The sequence below is a fragment of the Mustela erminea genome, chromosome Y, assembly GCF_009829155.1.
Source record: "Mustela erminea isolate mMusErm1 chromosome Y, mMusErm1.Pri, whole genome shotgun sequence".
Classification (NCBI taxonomy): Eukaryota; Metazoa; Chordata; class Mammalia; order Carnivora; family Mustelidae; genus Mustela; species Mustela erminea.
The window spans coordinates 2,724,128-2,745,784 of NC_045636.1; the positions used below are offsets into that span (position 1 = coordinate 2,724,128).

The window sequence follows — 21,657 nt, forward strand, 5'->3', positions numbered from 1 at the left end:
ATTTAAAAGCCTGTAATTAATATGCTAAGATCATTATGGTAAAAGCCAAGAAAAGGTGAGAACAGATAGATAATGTAACAGATAAAAATTCTAAGAAAAAAATTCTAGAAGTCAAAATTATTACAGACAAAATAAAGAATGCCTATGGTGGATTGATTAGTGTACATGACTGAAAAGAATATTGGAGATTGAGCATTTGATGATAGAAAGATCCTAATTGAAAACCAAGATGAAAATAGAAAAGGGGAGGAAATAAAGAAAGAGAATAGCATATCCAAAAGCTGGGACATATACAAAAGGTATAACATAGGTATAAATGGATACAAGAAAAAAGGGAGGGGAGGAATACAAGCAATATTTGAAATAATTATGATGTATCTTGTTCACCTTCCCCCCATTTATGCCAAACACAAGATGAAAATCCCAATGTGCTCTGAGCTTACTTCTAGGCCCATTATATTCAACTGCAAAATTTTAAAGATAAGAATTATTGAAAGAAGTCAGAGCACAGAATTACCTATGGAAGAGTAAGATAAGAATTACATTAATCCTTTCAGAAACCATACAAGCAAGAAAGAAGTACCACCAGCCTAGAATTTTGTGCCATGTAAAATTCTTCAAAAGTAAAGGGAAAATATTTTCTCAAAAATTGAAGGAAGTTCTCAGTATATTTACCTTGGAGGATTTATTTTTTTAAAAAGTTAGTTTTGTTTTGTTTTTAGAAGGAGGAAAAATGATATTTGTCTGAAACAGATCTTCACAAAGAAAGCATATTAGAATGTCATATAAAGTGTATAAGTGAGGGTAAAATAACTCATCTTTCTACATGATGTAATAGATAACAGTTTACCAAATTAATAATAGTGAAAATGTATTTGATTATGTAAGCTAGTGTATAAGTTAAATGAAGGAGAACACTAGAACTAGAGGGGAGAGTGAGGAATTAGGAAATTTTATTATAAATAATATAATACAAAATTACAAAGAATTTGCAATGCCTGTGAAGTGAATTCTTTTTAAAAGTAGATTTGTATGAATTGTAAATGTATATTGCAAACTCTAATCCAAATCCAAAAAGAAAGTACAAAATAATACAATATATAACATGAATGCAAATATATATAAAACAACTATTTTTATTCCATATGTAATAGATAGAGAAATACAATATATATTAAGATACAATATATTAAGGAAGGGAAGAAATGAGTCATGTAAGAAACAATACAATGGTTGCTTTGACAGCATACACACTAAAAAGAGAAAAGACAAAGATTAGCATACCCCTACAAAAGGATGACATGAAAATTCATGAAGAGCTCCATTTTTTTAAATGACAACAAAAACATACTTACCTATTGTTACTTTGAATGTGAATGGACAAACTGCTCCAATCAAAAGTCATATGATGACAAATGGAATACAAAAGTAAGACCCCAAAATATTCTGCCTAAAAGAGACTTATTTTAGACTTAAAGACATTGCAGATTCCAAGCAATGGGAAAAAAAACTCTACCTAGGGACACTATATATAGAGAGGAGAAGGAAGTTGGGGGAAATTGGAAGGGGAGGTGAACCATGAGAGACTATGGACCCTGAAAAACAATCTGAGGGTTTTGAAGGGGCGGGGGGTGGGAGGTCAGGGTACCAGGTGGTGGGTATTATAGAGGGCACAGATTGCATGGAGCACTGGGTGTGGTGCAAAAATATGAATACTGTTATGTTAAAAATAAATAAAAAATAAATTTTAAAAAAGTGATAACAAATCCATAGTTTTTGAGAATTCAATAAAATAATGGCTATAAAAAATAGGGACACTATAAATAACACTATAAAATAAAATAAAATAACACTATAAAATAAAATAAAAAGGAGACAGTTCAACAAGATTATATATAACAATTGTGAATAGTTAGGCATTCAACATGGAAGCACCCCAAGACATAAGTAGTTAATAACAAACATAAAGGCACTAACCCTTTATAGTACAACAATAGTAGGGGTCTTCAACACATCACCTGATGTGTTGGGGACTTACACATCACCCGAACTGAAAATCAACAAGGGAACAATGGCTTTGTATGATACATTGGACCAAGTGGACTTAAGAGGTGAACTGTGAATAGTCCATCCTGAAACAGCCGAATACACATTCTTTTCAAGTGCACATGGAGCATTCTCCAGAATCGATCACATACAGGGTCACAAAACCAATCTCAAAATATTCAGAAAGATAAAAGTCATACCACGTTTTTTTTTTTCACCATAATGCTATGAAACCAGAAATCAAACACAAGAAGAAATCTGGAAGGCCCACTAGTACATGGAGTTTATTTATCATGCTAATAAACCAAGAAATCAAAGAAGAAATAAAAAAGTACATGGAAAGAAACAAAAATTAAAATACAATCATCCAAAACTATTGGAATGCAAGAAAATTGGTCCTAAAAGGGAAGTACCTAGTATTACAGACCTACCTTAAGAAGCAAGACAAATGCCAAGTAAACAGCCTAGAATTCTATCTAAAGAAGATCAGAAAATGAACAATAAACAAAACCCATACCAGCAGAAAGAAAGAAATAATAAGGATTCGGGCAAAAATAAATGATAGAGGAACTAAACAAAATAGAACAGATCATCAAAATCAGGAAATGGTTCTTTGAAAAGATCAAAAAAATTGATTTATCTCCAGCAAATCATTAAAAAAAAAAAAGGAAAGGCCAAGGGAGGGAGGAAGAGAGGAAGAAAGGAACGAGAAAAAGGAAGGAAGGGACTCAAAATCACAAAGTGGAGAAAATCCATTATCACAGAAATACAACTGTAAGAGAATATTATGAAAAACTATGCATTAGGAAGGTGAAGATGGTGGGGGAGTAGGAGGAGGCCCCTTTTCAGCCGGTACACCAAAGTGAGCTGATTACCTACCAAAGAACTCCGATCACCCATGAAATCAGCCTGAGATCAGAATTATACACGTCTGGATCTCTACAGGGGCAGAAGACGCCAGTGGGCAGGTAAAGCGGAGTGGGAATAGTGACTGATATCGGAAGATAAACAAAAGGGGGAGGGAGCCACCAGAGGCGACTGGTTGGAAAGTAATACCCCAATACGGGCGAGAGTGCCCGGCGTCTGGGGACCAGCATTAACTTGGAGACTGGTTGAAAGCACTCCAAAAGAGCAAAGGATCTTGGGAGGAAATTGTGGGAATCGGGGTGGCTAGGGACAGGGGCTTAAGTCCCTGTTCCCAGGACAACCTCCCCGGCGCTGAGGCAGAGAGAGTGCGGCCGAGAAACCAGCTCTTGGTCCCTAAGCCACCAGCGTGCCCAAGAATGCATGGGTTCTAACTCCTGTGAGGGAATGGGAGCCATGCCAGTAGGCAGAACGCGTGAGCCCTACCACAAAGCTTGAGATATGCGCCCATGTCCCTCATTCTCCCCTGAGTTACAAAGGCCCGGCTGGCGCTCTTTGACCCGTGCCATTGTTTCAAAGCCTAGGCCGCGCGCCCCAAACTCTCCCCTGACAGAGGTGCGCAAAAGCCCAGCCTGGTGCTTACGGGCCTGCGCCCTGATCTCAGTGCCTGAGACTCACGCGCGACCCATAGCCGCCTCTGAAAGAGGTGCGCACAAGCCAGGCACTCCCAGCCCAGGCCAGTGGCAAAATCTCAGTGTGCAATCACTGCTTGGAACCTCTTTGGCGGTCCGGATCTCCCAGACAGCCGCCACTGCCTTGGCTTTGGGTACAAGCAAAAGATCCTGCACCCACAGGATCTGCAATTTGGAACCTGCTCTGCCAGCAGCCAAGGGGGAACTTATTTTGGCTCTGCACCCAGATTGAGGCTTCTCTCTGAGAGGGAGATCAGTGTGTGGTTTGTTTTCCTCTAAAACTACAAAGACCATCAAAGGCGGTCAAGGTGAGAGAAAAAAAAAGTGAACAAACATAAAGACCGCCAGAGAACAAAAGCCTGAAAAAAAAAAAAAACAGTTTCCTCAGAGCCCACCCCCTTGAGGGGGGCGGGAGGACTTAACTCAGGAAACATCATTGACTGACAACCCACGTGGCAGGCCTCTCCCCCACAAAACAAACCAAGAAAGAAAATAAAAGAGGAAAAAAAAAAAAAGGACTACAAGTGAACAACCACTACTTCATAGGAAAACTTGTATTGTTCACTCATTCCCACTATTCCAGTTAATTTTTTTTTACACATAGATCATTTTTTTAACCTATTTACCATCACAGCAAGCTGTACAGTACATCAAATTCCATAATACATTCTAACCTGAACTTTTTGATACATACACCTATGTTTTTCTTTTGCATTATTTTTTGAATTCCTTTTTTTAAATTTTAGTTTAGTTTAGTCTACTCTATTCCTTTATATTTTTATCCTCTAAATTTCATATAGAGTTAAACTTCAAAGTAATCCCCTTTCACCAATCAATACTATCCCTATAAGTAAACCAATTTTTAATCCCCTTTATCTTAGGAAAGTTGAGTCCTTAAACAAAGATATCAAGATACATCCAGGAAGAATCAAAACAGCCTTCCTCGCACACACTGAAAATTTATAAGAACTCTCCCATCTTCTTCCACCAGTGTTTCTGTGTTTGCTGTGTTTGTCCTGATTGCATATAAATTTTGCACTTGGGGTTCTTTTTGACAAGGTTCTTTCTTTATTTGCATATATGTATTTTTTCTCTTGTCATATACTTGTATCAGACTTTTTATCCCTTTTTGTTTGTCTACTTCATAAATCTTACCTTGGGGCCCATCAGGGCTGAACTTTCTTTTTCATCTTCACTTTCTTTCCTTTCTCTCTCTCTCTCTTTCTTTCTCTCTCTCTTTTGTTTTTCTAATTTTCTTTTTTTTTCTTTTTCTTTTTCTTTTCTTTTGAACCTCGTTTGGGTGGGGGATCCTGATTGCTCAGAAGTGTTTCAGGATGCACCTTGACTGCACCACCATTGATACATCAAGCTACATCTGCTCAGTCATCTTCCACCAAATTGACTAGGAGGAGGAATGCCCAACAGAAGAAAAATACAGAGAATGGACCTTCTGCAACAGAGCTAACGGATATCAACATAGACAATATGTCGGAAAGAGAATTCAGGCTAACAATTATCCAGGCAATAGCTAGGTTGAAGAAAGCCGTGAATGACAAAATGGAATTGATTAGGGCCAAACTGAAAGCAACCAGACAGGATGTTCACAATGTTAGGGCGGAGCTTAAAGCTACCAGGGAGGAGGTTCACAATGCTCTCAATGAGTTCCAATCTAATCTAAACTCTCTCAAAGCTAGGGCAACTGAGAGAGAAAATAGAATTAGTGATTTGGAAGACAAACAGATAGAGAGAAAGGATCAGGAGAAAGCCTGGAACAAACAGCTTAGAAACCATGAAAACAGAATCAGGGAAATAAATAATGCCATGAAGTGTTCCAACGTCAGAATTATTGGAATCCCTGAAGGGGAGGAGAAAGAAAGAAGATATAGTGGAACAAGTCCTTCATGAATATTTTCCCAATCTCGCGAATGGAACCAGCCTTCATGTACTAGAGGCTGAACGGTCTCCACCCAAGATTATACATTCCAAAAAAAAATCACGACACCTGATAGTCAAATTGAGGAATTATAATTGTAGGTAAAATCTCTGGAAAGCTGCCAGGGCAAAGAGGCTCCTTACTTACAGAGGGAAGCCCATCAGAATAACGTCAGACCTGTCCACAGAGACCTGGAAAGCCAGAAGAGGCTGGCAAGATATATTCAGGACACTAAATGAGAAGAACATGCATCCAAGAATACTTTATCCAGCAGGACTGACATTCAAAATGGATGGAGAGATAAAGAGTTTTCAAGACCGGCAAGGCTTAAAGACTATGCAAACACCAAGCTGACACAGCAGGAAATATTAAGGTGGGTTGTATAAAAGAGGAAAAATCTCAAAAAAAAGCATTGAATAGAAATATAGAGACAATCTACAGAAAGAAAGACTTCAATGGTAACTCGATGTCAATAAAAACATATCTATCAATAATTACTCTCAATGTGAATGGCCTAAATGCACCCATAAAATGGCACCGGGTTGCAGATTGGATATAACGACATGACCCATTCATATGTTGTCTACAATAGACCGGTTTTGAACCTAAAGATACACCCAGACTCAAAGTGAAGGGATGGAGAAGCATCTTTCATGCCAATGGGCCTCAAAAGAAGGCTGGGGTAGCGATTCTCATATCAGATAAATTAGACTTCAAACTAAAGACAGTGGTCAGAGATACAGAAGGACACTACATAATCCTTGAAGGGACTATCCACCAAGATGATCTAACAATTGTAAATATCTATGCCCCCAATATGGGAACAACCAATTACACAAGAAAACTGTTAATCAAGATAAAGAGTCATATTGATATGAATACACTAATCGTAGGAGATCTTAAAACACCTCTCTCAGAAATAGACAGATCATCGAAGCAGAAAATCAATAAAAAAACAAGAGCATTGAATGACACATTGGACCAGATGGACCACATAGATATATACAGAATTCCACCCTAAAACAACAGAATACTCATTCTTCTCAAGTGCACACGGAACCTTCTCCAGAATAGACCACATTCTGGGTCACAAATCAGGATTCAACCGATACCAAAACACTAAGATGATTCCCTGCACATTCTAAGATCACAATGCTTTGAAACTGGAACTCAATCACAAGGAAAAGTTCCGAAGGAACTCAAACACCTGGAAGCTAAAGACCACCTTGCGTAAGAATGCTTGATCAATCAGGAGATCAAAGAAGAACTGAAACAATTCATGGAAACCAATGAGAATAAAGACACTTTGGTCCAAAACATATGGGATAAAGCAAAGGCGTTCTAAGAGGGAAATATATAGCCATCCAAGACTCCCTCAAAAAAATTGAAAAATCCAGAATACACCAGCTGTCTCTACACCTTAAAGAACTGGAGAATCAACAACAAATCAAACCAACTCCACACATAAGAAGGGAAATCATCAAGATTAAAGCTGAGATCAATGAGATAGAAATCAGATACAGTAGAACGTATCAATGACACTAGAAGGTGGTTTTTTGAAAGAATCAATAAGATCGATAAACCGTTGGCCACACTAATCCAAAAGTAAAGAGAGAAAGCCCAAATTCATAAAATTATGAATGAAAAGGAGAGATCACAACTAACAACAAGGAAGTAGAAACAATCATCAGAAGTTATTATCAACAGTTATATTCCAATAAGCTTAGCAACTTAGATGAAATGAATGCATTCCTGGAAAAATATAAACTACCAAAATTGAACCAGGAAGAAATCGACAACCTAAATAGACTGATATCTAATAACGAGATTGAAGCAGTGATCAAAACCTCCCAAAAAACAAGAGCCCAACACCTGACGGATTCCCTGGGGAATTCTACCAAACCTTCAAAGAAGAAATAACACCTATTCTCCTGAAGCTGTTTCAAAAAACTGAAGCAGAAGGGAAACTTCTAGACTCTTTCCATGAAGCCAGCATTACTGTGATCCCCAAACCACGCAAAGACCCCACCAAAAAGGAGAATTTCAGACCAATATACTGATGAATATGGATGCTAAATTTCTCAACAAGACCCTAGCCAACAGGATCCAACAACACATTAAAAACATTATCCACCATGACCAGGAGGGATTCACCCCTGGGCTACAGGGATGGTTCAACATTCGCAAATCAATCAATGTGATACAACAAATTAATATCAGAAGAGAGAAGAAACACAGGGTCCTCTCAATTAATGCAGAAAAAGCATTTGACAAAATCCAGCATCCGTTCCTGATTAAACCGCTTCAAAGTATAGGAATAGAGAGAACATTCCTGAACCTCATCAAATCTATCTATGAAAGACCCACAGCAAATATCATCCTCAATGGGAAAAAGCTTGAAGCCTTCCTGTTGAGGTCAGGAACAATACAAGGATGCCCACTTTCACCACTCTTGTTCAACATAGTATTAGAAGTCCTAGCAACAGCAATAAGAAAACAAAGAGAAATAAAAGGTATCCAAATTGGTAATGAAGAAGTCAAACTCTCTCTCTTCGCAGATGACATGATTCTTTATATGGAAGACCCAAAGACTCCAACCCCAAACTACTAGAACCCATACAACAATTCAGCAACGTTGCAGGATACAAAGTCAATGTGCAGAAATCAGTGGCTTTCCTATACATTAACAATGAAAATACAAAAATAGAAATTAGAGAATCAATTCCATGTACTCTAGCACCAAGAACCATAAGATACCTGGGAATAAACCTAACCAAAGAGGTAAAGGATCTGTACTTGAGGAACTACAGAACACTCATGAAAGAAATTGAAGAAGACACAAAAAGATGGAAGACCATTCCATGCTCTTGAATCGGAAGAATAAACATTGTTAAAATGTCTATACTGCCTAGAGCAATCTATACTTTTAATGCCATTCCAATAAAAATTCCACCAGTATTCTTCAAAGAGCTGGAGCAAATAATCCAAAAATTTGTATGGAATCAGAAGAGACCCCGAATCGCTAAGGAAATGTTGAAAAACAAAAATAAAGCTGGGGCACACATTATCTGATTTCAAGCTTTACTACAAAGCTGTGATCACCAAGACAGCATGGTACTGGCATAAAAACAGAAACATAGACAGTGGAACAGAGTAGAGAGCCCAGATATGGACTCTCAACTCTACGGTCAATTAATCTTCGACAAAACAGGAAAAAATATACAGTGGAAAAAAGACAGTCTCTTTAATAAATGGTGCTGGGAAAACTGGACAGCTATATGTAGAAGAATGAAACTCGACCATTCTCTTACACCATACACAAAGATCAACTCAAAATGGATAAAAGACCTCAGTGTGAGACAGGAATCCATCAGAATCCTAGAGGACAACATAGGCAGTAATCTCTTCGATATCAGCCACAGCAACTTCTTTCAAGATATGTCTCCAAATGCAAAGGAAACTAAAGCGAAAATAAACTTCTGGTACTTCATCAAAATCAAAAGGTTCTGCACAGCAAAGGAAACAGTCAACAAAACAAAGAGGCAACCCACAGAATGGGAGAAGATATTTGCAAATGACAGTACAGACAAAAGGTTGATATCCAGGATCTATAATGAACTCCTCAAACTCAACACACACAAAACAGACAAGCATAACAAAAAATGGGAAGAAGATATGAACAGACACTTCTCCAATGAAGACATACAAATGGCTATCAGACACATGAAAAAATGTTCATCATCATTAGCCCTCAGGGAGACTCAAATTAAAACCACATTGAGATATCACCTTACACCACTTAGAATGGCCAAAATTAACAAGACAGGAAACAACATGTGTTGAAGAGGATGTGGAGAAAGCGAACCCTCTTACACTGTTGGTGGGAATGTAAGATGGTGCAGCCTCTTTGGAGAACAGTGTGGAGATTCCTCAAGAAATTAAAAATAGAACTTCCCTATGACCTTGTCATTGCACTCCTGGGTATTTCCCCCAAAGATACTAATGTCGTGAAAAGAAGGGCCATCTGTACCCCAATGTTTATAGCAGCAATGGCCATGGTCGCCAAACTATGGAAAGAACAAAGATGCCCTTCAATGGACAAATGGATAAGGAAGATGTGGTCCATATACACTATGGAGTATTATGCCTCCATCAGAAAGGATGAATACCCAACTTTTGTAGCTACATGGACGGGACTGGAAGAGATTATGCTGAGTGAAATAAGTCAAGCAGAGAGAGTCGATTATCATATGGTTTCACTTATTTGTGGAGCATAACAAAAAGCATGGAGGACAAGGGGTGTTAGAGAGGAGAAAGGAGCTGGGGTAAATTGGAAGGGGAGGTGAATCATAAGTCTATGGACTCTGAAAAACAATCTGAGGTGTTTGAAGTGGTGGGGGTGTGGGAGGGTGTGGTACCAGGTGGTGGGTATTTTAGAGGGCACAGGTTGCATGGAGCACTGGGTGTGGTGAAAAAATAATGAATATTGTTTTTCTAAAAATAAATAAATTGAAAAAATTAAAAAAAAACTATGCATTAGAAGTCCTACAGAAATCAGAAAACAAAGAGAAATAAAAGGTATCCAAATTGGCAATGAAGAAGTCAAACTCTCTCTCTTTGCAGATGACATGATTCTTTATGTGAAAAACTCAAAAGAATCCACCCCCAAACTACTAGAACTTATACAACAATTCAGCAACGTGCAGGATTAAAAGTCAATGTACAGAAATCAGTGGCTTTCTTATACACTAACAATGAAAATACAGAAAGGGAAATTAGAGAAGCGATTCCATGTACTATAGCACCAAGAACCATAAGATACCTGGGAATAAATCTAACCAAAGTGGTTAAGGATCTGTTCTCGAGGAATGCAGAACATTCATGAAAGTAATTAAAGCAGACACAAAAAGATGAGACCATTCCATGCTCTTGAATTGGAAGAATAAACATTGTTAAAATGTCTATACTGCCTAGAGCAATCTATACTTTTAATGCTATTCTGATCAAAATTCCACTGGTATTCTTCAAAGAGCTGGAGTAAATAATCCAAAAATTTGTATGGGATCAGAAGAGACCCCGAATTGCTAATGAAATGTTGAAAAACAAAAATAAAACGGGGGGCATCACGTTACCTGATTTCAAGCTTTACTACAAAGCTGTGATCACCAAGACAGCATGGTACTGGCATAAAAACAGACACATAGACCAGTGGAACAGAGAAGAGAGCCCAGATATGGACTCTCAACTGTATCATCAAAAAGTCTTCGACAGAACAGGAAATAAATATACAGTGGAAAAAAGAAAGTCTCTTCAATAAATTGTTCTAGGTTAACTGGGCAGCTATATGTAGAAGAATGAAACCTGACCATTCTCTTACACCGTACACAAAAATAAACTCAAAATGGATAAATGACCTCAACATGAGACAGGAATCCATCAGAGCCTTAGAGGAGAACATAGGCAGTAATCTCTTCAATATCAGCCACAGCAACTTCTTTCAAGATATTTTTCCAAGGGCAAAGGAAACCAAAGCGAAAATGAACTCTTGGGACTTCATCAAAATCAAAAGCTTCTGCACAGCAAAGGAAACAGTCAAAAAAACAAAGAGGCAACCCACTGAATGGGAGAAGATATTTGCAAATGACAGCACAGACAAAAGGTTGATATCCAGGATCTATAATGAACTCCTTAAACTCAACACACACAAAACAGACAATTATATCAAAAAATGGGCAGAAGATATGGACAGACACTTCTCCAATAAAGACAAACAAATGGCTATCAGACACATGAAAAAATGTTCATCATCACTAGCCATCAGGGAGATTCTAATTAAAACTACATTGAGATACCACCTTACATCAGTTCGAATGGCCAAAATTAGCAAGACAGGAAACAACATGTGTGGGAGAGGATGTGGAGAAAGGGGAGCCCTCTTACACTGATGGTGGGAATGCAAGTTGGTGCAGCCTTTTTGGAGAACAGTGTGGAGATTCCTCAAGAAATTAAAAATAGAACTTCCCTATGACCTTGTCATTGCACTCCTGGGTATTTCCCCCAAAGGTGCAGATGTCGTGAAAAGAAGGGCCATCTGTACCCCCAATGTTTATAGCAGCAAAGGCCACGGTCGCCAAACTATGGAACGAACCAAGATGCCCTTCAAAGGACAAATGGATAAGGAAGATGTGGTCCATATACACTATGGAGTATTATACCTCCATCAGAAAGGATGAACACCCAACTTTTGTAGCAACATGGAAGGGAATGGAAGAGATTATGCTGAGTGAAATAAGTCAAGCAGAGAGAGTCAACTATCATATGGTTTCCCTTATTTGTGGAGCATAACACATAGCATGGAGGACATGGGGAGTTAGGAGAAGGGAGTTGGGGGAAATTGGAAGGGGAGGTGAATCATGAGAAACTATGAACTCTGAAAAACAATCTGAAGGTTTTGAAGGGGCGGGGGGTGGGAGGTCGGGGTACCAGGTGGTGGGTATTATAGAGGGCACGGGTTGCATGGAGCACTGGGTGTGGTGAAAAAATAATGAATACTGTTATGCTGAAAATAAAAAAATAAATTTAAAAAAAATCCTAAAAAAAAGAAAAACTATGCAAACAAATTAACCTAAAAGAAATTGATAAATGCCTAGAAATATAGCATGCCCAATATGAAACAGAAAGACATAAAATATTTGACAAGATCAATATTCTGCAAGGAGATTTAAATGACAATCCCCCAACAAACAAAATGTCCAGGGTGAGATGGCTTCACAGACGAATTCTACCAAACATTCAAAGAAGAGTTAATATCTATTATCAAACTACTCCCAGAGAAAGAAGAAGGACCTCCAAATTCATTATCTGAGACCAGCATTACCTTGACACCGAAATGACATAAAAACCCCATAAAACAAAACCAGCTGATGGAGAACTACAGGCTAACATCTCTGACAATGTTTAATGGAAGAAACCTCAACAAAATATTAGCAAACTGATCCCAACAATACATTAAAAAATCATTTATACAGTAAATTGGGACTTATTCCCAAAATGCAAGGGTAGGTAATTACTTGAAAATCAATCAATATGATATATCACATCAATAAGAGAAAGAATGAAATCTCCATTATCATTTCAAAAGGTACAGAAAAAGCATTTGACCAAGTACAATATCTACTCATGATTAACACCCTCAACAAAGTAGATTTAGAGGAAATATACCTCCACATAATAGCCATATGTGACAAATCCACAGCTGACATACTTAATGATGAAAACTGAGAATATTGATTTCTTCAATGATCAGGAACAGGTTATGGATATTCACTCTCATGCCTTAAAGTCAATGCAGTACTAGAAGTCATACTAGACCTATAGCAGTCAGACCAAAAAAAGGCATTTGTATTTGTAAGGAAGAATAAAACTTTCACTGTTTGCAGGTGACATGATACACTGTATAGAAAACTGAGAAGATTCCACCACAAAACTCCTAGAAGTGATACATGAATTCAGTATCACAGGATATAATACCAATATGCAGAAATCTGTTGCATTTCTAGACACTAATAATGAAGTAGTAGAAAAAGAAGTTAAGGAAGCAATACAATTAATGGAAATTCCTCAAAAAGTTGAAAATAGAGCTACCCTATGGCCCAGCAATTGTATTACTTGGTATTTACCCTAAAGATACAAATGTAGTTATCTGAAGGGGCATATGCACCCGAATGTTTCTAGCAGCAATGTCCACAATAGCCAAACTATGGAAAGAACCTAGGTGTGCATCCACAGATGAATTAATAAAGAAGATGTGGTATATATTATACAATAGAATACTATGCAGCCATCAAAAGAAATGACATCTTTCCATTTGTGATGACATGGATAGAACTAGAGTGTATTATGCTTAGTGAAATAAGTCATTCGAAGAAATACAACTATCATATAATCTCCCTGATTGAGGAAGTTGAGATGCAATGTAGGGGGGTTAAGGGGTAGGAAAATAAATGAAACAAGATGGGATTAGGAGGGAGATAAGCCATAAGTGACTCTTAATATCACGAAAAAAAAACTGAGGATTGCCAGGGAGTGGGGGAGGAAGAGGGTGGTGGGATTATGAACATGGGAAAAGTATGTACTATGGTGCATGCTGTGAAGTGTGTAAACCTGGAGATTCACAGACCTGTATCCCTGGGGCTAATAATACACCATATATCAATGAAAAAAATTAAACTAAAAAAAATGCAACTAATTTCTGTATATTAACTTTGTATCCTGCATTTTTATTTAGTGCACTTATTAGTTTACTAGCTTTTGAGGGGAGTGTTTTGTGTTCTCTCATCTGCAAATAGTGGATTTTTTTTTTCTTTTTTACCAATTTGGATGCCTTTGATTCCTTTCTCGTTTGATTGCTATGGCTAGGACTTTCAGTTCATTGTTGAATAAACACAGTGAGAATAGACAATCTCTGTCTTTTAATTGGACATCTCCTAGTAAACCATTTTAAATATCTAAGTGTTTGTTTAAATATCTTAGTTTGTTTGTTTGTTTTTGTTGTCTTACGTCTTGATTTCTTACTAAATATTTTAGGGTCATTCTATCAGGATTTGCCTTGGAGATTAAAATTGACATCTTAGATTGGTTTAATGCCAGCCTCATTTTAAAACTATGTAAAAACTTTGATTGTCTTCACCCTTGCTTTTTGTCTTTGTTATCACAAATTACATCTTTATGCACTGTACTCCCACTAACACAGATTTATAATTATTTCTTTATACATCAAGATTTGAAATCAGATAAGACAGATATAATTACTGCATTAATTTACTCTTGTTGTTGTAACAAATTTCTACAAATATACAGGATTAAAACAAAACAATTTATTCTCTTAACAGTTCTGGATATCAGAAATTCAAAATCCATCTTACTGCGCTGAAGTCAAGGTGTCAGAATGACTGGCTCATCTAGAGTCTTTGCTGGGATAACACATTTTCTTGATCCTTTCAATATAATAGCTGCCTGTTTCCTTCCCTCATGGCCTCTTTATCCTCAATTTCATCACTCCATTGCTCTTTTCTTTTTATGTCTTTCTCTTCTTACTATGGCTTCTCCTGCATTCCTCTTACAAGAAACATGTTGAGATTGCTCAAATAACCCAAGATAATTTCCTCAACTCAAGGCTCTTAATTTAGTCATATTTGTAACATCCCTTTTGCCAGAAAAGATAACCTGCACAAAACCTGTGGTCTAGAATGTGGACATATTTTGGGTCTATAATCAGTCTACCATGGCTCAAACAAAAAATACATTTAAGCTGTATTTAAGTTGTACTTACCTATACACTTTTACTGATGCTCTTTCTGTTAGTAAATCTAAGTTACTGTCAAATATGTAGGAAGGGCTCCCTTCAGGAGTTTTTTCCTCTTGGAGAACAGATATATTAATAAAGATTCTGTTTTTGTTTATCTTGGATTGTTCCAATTTTGTCTTCATTTCAAAAGAATAATAACAATAATGAACTGATAAATTAACAATAATTACCTATTTGTCTTCATTTTCAAAAGATGATTTTGCTGTATTTAAAATTTTTGGTTGACATTTTTTTCTTTCTGTTTTAGAATATATCATCCCAGTGCTTCTGGCCTGCATGATTTTTTTTTAATAACATTTTTTTAAAGATTTTATTTATTTTATTTGACAGACAGAGATTACAAGTAGGCAGAGAGGCAGGCAGAGAGAGAGAGAGAGAGAGGAGGAAGCAGGCTCCCTGCTGAGCAGAGAGCCCGATGCGGGACTCGATCCCAGGACCCTGAGATCATGACCTGAGCCGAAGGCAGCGGCTTAACCCACTGAGCCACCCAGGCGCCCCTGCATGATTTTTGATAAGAAATATGTTGTTAATCTAATTTAGAATCTCTGGTTTGTGATGGATTATTTTTCTCTTGTGGCTTCCAAGACTCTGTCTTTGATTTTAATAGTTTAATTATAATATGTCTTATTGTGGATCCTTTTGAATTTTACCTTACTTTGAGCTTGTTTAGCTGGTCAGATGTGTAATTGATGATTTTCATCAAATTTGGGTTATTTTTTTTGTTTCTGTTTTTTTTTTAAATAGCTATTTAAAAATTGTTTAAATTCTACTTAGTTAACATATTGGGTAATATTGGCTTCTAGAGCAGAGTTTATTAATTCATCACTTATATATAACACACAGGGTTCATAATGACAGGTGCATTGCTTAATACCCATCAACCATACAGCCGATCCTCCGTCCCTCTCTCTCCATCAACCCTCAATTTGTTCTCTATTATTATCAGTGTCTTATGGTTTGCTTCCCTCTCTTTCCCCCCTTTGACTATGTACATCTTTTTTATTCTTAAATTGCACATAAGAGTGAAATCATATGGTATTTATCATTCTCTGACTTATTTCACTTAGCATGAATTGAGCACCAACCACATCATTGCAAATCACAAGTTTTTATTGTTTTTTTATGTTTGATTAATATCCCAGTGTGTGCCTGTGTGCACATGTGTGTGTGCGTGTGTGTAGATATAGATTATCAAAACTCCAGTAACATATCATCTCACACTTGTCGGAATGGCTAAAATTAACAACACAATCATCAGCAGGTGCTGGCAAGGGTGTGGAGGAAAGATGAAAACTCTTGCACAGTTGGTGGGTTGCAAACTAGTGAAGCCACTCTTGAAAACAGCAGGAAGTTCCTCAAAAAGTTAAAGCTAGAACTACCTTATGACCCAGCAATTGCCCTACTGGTATCTACTCAATGAACATAAAAATGCAGATTCAAAGAGATACATGCATGCCAATGTTTATAGCAGCATCACCAACAATAGCCAAGTTATTGCAAGAGCCTAGTTGTCCATCAACTGACAATCAGTTAAAGAGGAAGTGGTATACAGATATAGCTGAGTTACTTATCAATAAGAATGAAATTTTATCATTTCCAGTGACATGGATGGAGGTAGAGAGTATTATGCTAAGAGATACAAGTCAGTTAGAGAAAGACAAATACCATGTGACTTCACTCATATGTGGAATTTAAGAAACAAACAAAGGGAAAAAGAGAGAGAGATAAATCAAGAAACAGACCCTTAACTCTAGAGAACACACTAATCCTTACCAGAGGGGAGGTGGGTGGCAGATGGGTGAAATAGATGATGGAGATGAAGAGTACATTTACCATTATGAACACTGAGTAATGTGTGGATGTATTGAATCACTAAATTGTACACCTGAAACTAATATAATACTGTATAGTTAACTAACGAATTTAAATAAAAACATAAAAAATAACAAATATTTACTCCATTTATTAAAGAACCAGGATACAAACATGAATGACTTGTATACACTCTCTTGGAAGCTGGACCCCAGCACTTTAATAGAGAGAAATGACCAACACTCTAACCCTGATAATCTGGAAATAGTGGAAAGGGAAGAAATGAGGCCTAATGTTAGTCTAGACTGAGACTCACTGTGGTGAGTTCCATGAAGGCACACAATCTTCCCATTCATGTCCTTCAGGGAGAGAATGTAGCCTTCAGTCCCATCATGAAGGAATACTGTTTTGGAAATGTGAGAGACCAAATACACTTCAGTTTTGCTAATTTTAGAAATGTCAGGAAAGCCCTGACATTGCCTTTCAGTAGCTCCCTAGGCACAGAATGACAAAGATAATTTCCAGGCTCTTCAGACCGGGGCCCCTGACCAACAAATCATGCTCAAAGATAGGATTGGGATCAAGTCTGAATAGGGGGGTTATGATAGCAGGTACTTACATGCAACCAATGACTGTGGTATTCTGTGTTGTCAGTACATTCCAACTCATATTTTAAGCATGCTAAATTAAATAAATTATGGAGTCTAGAGTCTTAATCAATGTTATGCATTTAAGCTTTGATATATTTTCAGATGCTTCTGAGCCACATGACAGGTATACAACTGGCCAAGATTTCATACTCTGGTTCTATTAGCTAACTGAAAGAAAGAGACACACATGCCAACATAAAATTCCACTAGCCCCCTTCCCCATCTTAACTGTCTATATATGTTATTACTTTTGTGTCATGGTCAGTGCAATAAATCGACCAGGAACATGAGGGTAAGGGGATGGTGAAAGGAAATTAAGAGGCAAAGAGATGGGGGCAGGAGGAGCACTGAGTAGGATGTCCAACAGTGCTTATTTTATTCTACATCTTACAATCATTTATAAGGCACACCACAATAGGAGGAGTAATACATCAGTATCTAGTCAGATAACCACAAGTTCCTATAACAAGTTTACATTAACTACAAACAAATTTCGCAATGCCAGGTAGTCACGGCTAATGCCATTAGCTACTACTGATGCAATATAATCAACGAGGGAGTGGGTTATGGGAAGTACAAGAACAAGGACAAACTAAGAATTCATGACCCTGACCACATTGTTCCCTTCTGTAGGGAAAGCATGTGGGAAGTCATGTAGGCGAGTGCACAACACATAGCACAGACCCTTTCTCAGTGTTACTCAACTTCCCTGCCCTTAACCCCTTATAAAAGCATCCTGACTTTAAAGGAGACACAAGTCAGGGCCTGATTTGATCCATGACTCCAACTATGCCATGGCCTCCAACACTTTTGAGCACTAAGATAGCTCAAAATTTTTTAAAAATATTTTATTTTATTTATTCATGAGATACAGAAGGAGAGAGAGAGAGAGAGGGAATAAGAAGCAGAGGGAGAATCAGGCTCCCTATTGAACAGGGAGCCCTATGCAGTGCTCAATCCCAGGACTCATAGATAATGACCTGAGCTGAACACAGATGCTTAACTTGACTGTGCCGCCCACTTGCTTAAGAGTTTTAAAAGAAAAATAAAATGAAAGACCAAAAATAGAAGGAAAAGGCCAAAGTTTTTTAAAGCAACAATAGCAATAGTAACTTCATCAAGATATAAATCTTCTGCACAGAAAGGAAACAGTCAATAAAACTAAGAGGCAACCCGTGGAATGGGAGAAAATATTTGCAAATATCAGTACTGATAAAGGACTAGTATCCAAGATCTATAAAGAACTTCTGAAACTCAACACCCAACAACAAATAATCCAGTCAGGAAACAGGCAGAAACTAAGAACAGACACTTCTCCAAAGCAGACGTACAAAAGGCTAACAGTCTCAAGAAGAAAATGTTCAACATCACTAGCCTTCATGGAAATCCAAATCGAAACTACATTGAGATACCACCTTACACCAGTCAGAATGGCAAAAATTAACAAGTCAGAAAACAACAAATGTTGATGAGGATGTGGAAAAAGGGGAACCCTCTTACACTGATGGGGTGAATGCATACTGGTAAAACCACTCTGGAAAAGTGTTGAGGTCACTCAAAACATTAAAAATACAACTACCATAAGACCAAGAAACTGGATGACTAGGTATTTACTCCAAAGATACAGATGTAGTGAAATGCAGGGCCATATGCACCCCAGTATTCATAGCAGCAATGTCCATAATGGCCAAACTGTGGAATAAGCTGAGAAGCCCTTCAACAGATGAATGGATACAGAAGATGTGGTCCATATATACAATAGAATATTACTCAGCCATCAGAAAGGTAGAATATCCATCATTTGCATCAGCATGGGTGGAACCGGGGGAATTATGCTAACTGAAATAAGTCAAGTCCTGGGATGACAGAAAAAACAAAATGAGAATAAAGAATCCCAATCGCATGAAGTCTTAAAAATCATATGGTTTCACTTGTATATGGAAGATAAGGAATAGTGTAATGGACCACAGGTGAAGGAAGAGAAAACTAAAAGGGAAGAACTCAGAGAGGGAGACAAACCATACAAGAATTTGGACTTTGGGAACCAAAATGAGGGCTACAGAAGGGAGTGTAACAGGGTGATGGGTATTAAGGAGGACATGTGTGGTGATGAAGACTGGGTATTATACCCAATTAATGAATCACTGAACGCGCCTGGGTGGCTCAGTGGGTTAAAGCCTCTACCTTCAGCTCAGGTCCTGGTCCCAGGGTCCTGGGATCGAGCCCCGCGTCGGGCTCTCTGCTCAGCAGGGAGCCTGCTTCCTCCTCTCTCTCTCTGCCTGCCGCTCTGCCTGCTTGTGATCTCTGTCTGTCAAATAAATAAATAAAATCTTTAAAAAAAAAACGAATGATGTCTTATATGTTGGCTAATTTAATATAATTTAAAAAATCAGAAACTAGGTACAGCCTAACATTGAAGCATTTGTTTTCTTCTATGAAAACAAATAAATAAACACCAACTTAGAAACAAATATCCTATCTTATAGGATCACTACCTACATAATTATTTTTTTAATAAGCTAAATAGTTAAAGGATATAGATATATCAATTTAGGATACTGATTTGGGATGACAGGAAAAACAAAATGAGAATGAAGAATCCCTCACATGAAGTCTTAAAAATAATTTTAAACTATTATTTAAAATGTAAATATATTGGGGCGCCTGGGTGGCTCAGTGGGTTAAAACCTCTGCTTTCAGCTCAGGTCATGATCCCAGGGTCCTGGGATCGAGCCCCACATCGGCTCTCTGTTCTGCAGGGAGCCTACTTCCTCCTCTCTCTTTCTCTGCCTTCCTCTCTGCCTACTTGTGATCTCTGTCAAATAAATAAATAAAATCTTAAAAAAATAAAATGTAAATATATGTAACATAAAATTAACCATGTCAAATGTTAGGTATTCTGTTCAGTGACATCAAGTACACTCCCAATGTTCTGCAACCACTCCAAGCATTCATCCATAGTACTTCTTTCATTTTGCAAACTGAAATTTTCTGTACCCATAACCCTGTTACTCCCCCAATCACTACTGGCAAACATTATTTTACTCTCACATACAATTTGTCCTTCTGCAACTAGTTTTTCTCACTGAGCACATTTTCAAGCACATTTATTTCAAGCATATATTGTATCATGTGTCAGAATTTCTTCCCTTTTAAAGAATAAGTAGTATTCCACTCAGAGGAATATACCATATTTTGTTTATCCCTTGATCCATCACAGACATTTTGGTATTTTCCACATCTTGGCTATTGTGAACAATGGTTAAATTAATATGGGCACACAAATATCTCCTTAATATTGTTTTGGATTCACAGACATACAGAAGTAGGACTATAGAACTATATGGTAATTTCATTCTTAATTTTTTGAGGAACCATTCTACTGTTTTCCATAGTAGCTACTCCATTCCACATTCCCACCAGTAGTACACAAGGTTCTAATTTCTTCAAACAAAATTTCTTTTTGTGTTACTTTTAATACCAGGGTCATGGCGTGATATTATTGTTTCAATTTCATTTCCCTAATAGTGACTTTGAGCATCTCTTCATGTACTTTTGGCCATTTGCATATCTTTTCTGTAGAAGTGTCTTAAGTTCTTTGCCCAATTTAAAATTGGGTTGTGTTTTGTCATTGAGTTGTAGAAATTTCCTATATATTATACATGCTCATTCCTTATTAGAATACAGTTATCAAATAATTTCTCATTTTTTTCACACTTGTTGGCTCTGTCATTTGATGAATAGAAACTGATGTAGTCCCTTTAACCTATTTTTCCTTTTACTGTCAGTGCTTTGGATGTGCTATCCAAGAAATGGATACCAAATCAAATCTCATGCAGACTCACCCTATGTTTTATTCTAGTTTTCTAGTTTCAGGTCTTATGTTTAGGTATTTAATCCTCCTAAGGCGAATATTTTATGATGACATAAGATAAAGGAGTACAAATTCACTCTTTTGTATCTGGATATGCAGTTTTCCTTGCATTTGTGGATGAAGAGATGTACGAGCCCAAGAATGGTCTGAGAATATGTGTAGAAGATAAGAGGCCACATATTAAATGGTCTATTTCTGGACTGTCTGTTCTTTTCCATGTCTGCTTTATACTAGTAACACACTGCTTTCCTTACGGTAGCTTTGTGGTAAATTTTGAAATCAGGAAAAATCAAGACAACAGAATTTGTTCTTTATCAAATGGCTTTAGTTATTTGAGATCCCTTGAGATTCCTTATGAACAATTGGATGCATTCTTCTACTTACCCATAAATGTTGGCTCTCCGTTCTGCAGATGACTT

At 37.3% G+C, this 21,657-nt stretch overlaps 1 pseudogene; it reads left to right on the plus strand.

The window, feature by feature from the left end:
• Positions 1-1,233: 1,233 nt before the first annotated feature.
• On the plus strand, positions 1,234-1,331 carry LOC116583957 (annotated as a pseudogene).
• The last annotated feature ends 20,326 nt before the right edge of the window (positions 1,332-21,657 follow it).